General features: G+C 45.1%; 2 protein-coding genes and 1 pseudogene across 7 annotated transcripts in view; 2 read left to right on the forward strand and 1 right to left on the reverse strand.

The window, feature by feature from the left end:
• LOC115295561 (DLA class II histocompatibility antigen, DR-1 beta chain-like) overlaps positions 1-3,286 on the reverse strand; it is a 169,874-nt gene that overhangs the window by 95,731 nt on the left and 70,857 nt on the right. The gene's annotated exons all lie outside the window — the stretch shown is intronic.
• LOC115295562 (DLA class II histocompatibility antigen, DR-1 beta chain-like) overlaps positions 1-3,286 on the forward strand; it is an 81,249-nt gene that overhangs the window by 36,599 nt on the left and 41,364 nt on the right. The gene's annotated exons all lie outside the window — the stretch shown is intronic.
• Positions 1-3,286, forward strand: part of LOC115296368 — a 5,357-nt pseudogene that overhangs the window by 513 nt on the left and 1,558 nt on the right.

The raw sequence follows: 3,286 nt of genomic DNA on the forward strand, positions 1-3,286 counted from the left end.
CCAATTCCCTGCCGGGATCACGCAGAGGTGGGGGCTATTTTTTCCCTGTTGGCACCCGGGATTCAGGTTTTGTGGGGCCAATGCTGGGGGCAAGATGTGCAGTGGAAATGAGGTGCGTGCTCCCACTCCCAAAACTGATGTCGAAGTGAGCACCCCTATCACCGCCGTGGCAGCGGTCACCGACTCCTCGCCAAGATGGCACTGGGCTGGAAGCTGTTCCTTCCCTTGTGTGCCACCTGGGTTCGGGATTTAGGCTGCCCAGCAGTTATCTATGGAGTGAGCTTCTCTCTCCAAGCGCAGTTAAGTGTTCTTTACCTCTTCCCCAGAGACAGTACTATGAGCGTGTTCAGTCTCTCTGTCTCTTCCCTTTGTCTCTCGGGCTCCGTGCGCTTGCCCTGCGTTGGGCTGGGGCTCCCACCTGCCCTGTCCGTCTCGGGCTTGCCCATTTTCCAATCTCCCCAGTTCACACTCACTCACTTAGGTATCCTTCAGGTTCTCTTCCTTCTGGAGTCCGTATTTTCTCCTTCCGCTCTTGCAGATGAGAGTAATGTCCTTCTCAGTTCGATCGATGGGACAGATGAAGTTTACAGAGCTCCCTTCCTCTCCGCCATCTTGGCTCCTCTGTGGATTTTTTTTTTATCATGGCTTTCCTGATGGGTCCTCAGGAATCCTGTGCTATCAAAGGTAGGTGCTGAGAGAATCAAATCTATGTAGATGAGTTCTGAAAGCACTGGAGAGATGAACTTTGGAAACTTGCAAGACATGATTTGAAGTGAAAAAAAGAAGATGACAGGTATTATGTTGCTATAAATCTGAATGTATAAAAAATAGTTGTCTGGAGGAGTCCTGCCATTACCCTTAATTGAAGTCAATCACATTTACTTTAGAGGAGCAAAGCCTGAGTTCTATACTGACTAATACCACTGACTTTGAAGTGAGCCAAATGTGAGGGAAAAGTATGTTCTGAGAAGCATTAACGAGCTGCAGTCTGGACTTCAATGACTCTTACTGGAAAATTAGTGCAATTACAAACTTAAATCTCACATAATTTGGTGGGGATTAAATGAGAAAAATATGAGATGTTCTCAGCTCCTATACTTAGCTGAATACATGGTAGTTAAATTTTGGCATGTGAATCCTGTCCGCACATTTTGAGCACAGATATTATAATGATGATCACCAGAAAGGAACATCACCCCACAGCAACAATCTTTCAGGGAGAGGGAGGCCATGCAACTGATATGAATAGCATTATATATGTGTATAGATGTCAAAGCATTATGTTGTGTATGTAAATGAATACAATCCTGTATGTTAACTTTATCTCCATTGATCAAAGAGAATTCAGTATTTCATTTGATTCCAGAGTTCAGAACCCAGCCTTTAAAAGAGTGTCTCCCTCTTCTTAGAGCTGCAATACACTGATCACTTCCCTGGATTAAGACTGAAGTGTGTTCAATGCCTGGGAAAAAGACAGTGAGTGATCAATTCTTTTTTTTAAAATTTTAATGTTTATTTTTTTAATAGTTAATTGTCAAATTGGTTTCTATGTAACACCCAGTGCTCTTTCCCACAAGTCCTCCCCTCCATTACCACCACCTCTCCTCCCCCTCCCCCTCCCCCTTCAACCCTCGGTTCGTTTTCAGTATTCAATAGTCTCTCAGGTTTTGAGTCCCTCTCTCTCCCCAACTCTCTTTTCCCCTCCCCCTCTCCCTGGCCCTCCATTAGGTTTCTCCTGTTCTCCTATTAGACCTATGAGTGCAAACATATGGTATCTGTCCTTCTCCACCTGACTTATTTCGCTTAGCATGACACCCTCGAGGTCCATCCAGCTTGCTACAAATGGCCAGATGTCATTCTTTTTCATTGCCATGTAATACTCCATTGTGTATATATACCACATCTTCTTGATCCATTCATCAGGTATCAATTCTTTTTTAGGAGATGCTGATGAATTTCCAAAGAGGGGATCACCTCACAGCTAGTAGCATGGAGCTTACCAACAGCTTCATAAGACTCTGGGATTTTCAGCCCTCTTTTCCTTCAATCCACTCTCTCTAATTCTGATCCTTTATTTCTGCCTTCCAGCTTTGTTCAACATGGATATCCTCCACCTGAGCCTCCTCTTCAGACTCACCCCAGCTCTCCATCACTCCTGCCCTCCATGTGGTTCCACTGCCCCTGCCCACACAGTGTCTCACATCCTGGATTCTTTTTTCTCTCCTCCACCTGGTTCCCACCCTAACACCCTTTCCTGCCTTTTCAGAGGAGCATTTGATCATCCAGGCTGAGTCCTATCTGACCCCTGATCCATCAGAAGAGTTTATGTTTGACTTTGACGGTGATGAAATTTTCCACACGGATATGGAAAAGGAGACAGTGTAGTGGCTTGAAGAATTTGGACGTTTTGCCAGCTTTGAAGCCCAGGCATTGGCCAATATAGGTGGGACAAAGCTAACCTGGACATCATGATAAAGCACTCCAACCACACCCCAAACACCAATGGTACCTGCTGCACTCCTAGACATGGAATCCTAACTTTTAAAATAGATGCTTTGCCTTGTTAAAGTTGTGACTGCCTTTCCCTCCCAGGAACCTAGACTTGCCTTCAGCAAGCCCCTACCTCTTGTGCCACAAGCCCAAGAACTTTATATAAGTTTGTTCCTTTCCTGATGTGCTCACATCTTGTCCCTGCCATCCACAGTCACTTACACTGTGAGTTATTGCCCCAAATCTATGCCAGGAGAGACAGGAATGAAATTATCCCCAATACCTATAATATCCTTATATATCTTATACTTTAACATGGGTTCCAGTTCATGGGATAGAATATCAGAGATGGGTACCTGAGACTGTGGCATGGATTCTCAGGGCATAGTTTCAATTGCTTTTTCAGCTTCAGTGGGAGGGAGAGGGGTTAGCCTAAGCAGCGAAGTCTAATTTCTGTCATATGTGTCCACTACCTCCTGAGGTGACTGTGCTGTCAAACGTCCCTGTGGAACTGGGAGAGCCCAACATCCTCATCTGTTTCACTGACAAGTTCTTCCCAACAGTGATCAATGTCACATGGCTTGAAATGGAAACCCTGCTGGGTCATAAGGGAGTTCCCCAGCAATAGCACTGCTAGGGATTTACCCAAGAGAGTCAGAAATGCTGATGCATAGAAGCACATGTACCCCAGTGTTCATAGCAGCAATGTCAACAATAGCCAAAACATGGAAAAAGCCTAAATGTCCATCACCTGATGAGTGGATCAAGAAGATGTGGTATATATACACAATGGAGT

This window comes from Suricata suricatta, chromosome 7, assembly GCF_006229205.1.
Source record: "Suricata suricatta isolate VVHF042 chromosome 7, meerkat_22Aug2017_6uvM2_HiC, whole genome shotgun sequence".
Lineage (NCBI taxonomy): Eukaryota > Metazoa > Chordata > Mammalia > Carnivora > Herpestidae > Suricata > Suricata suricatta.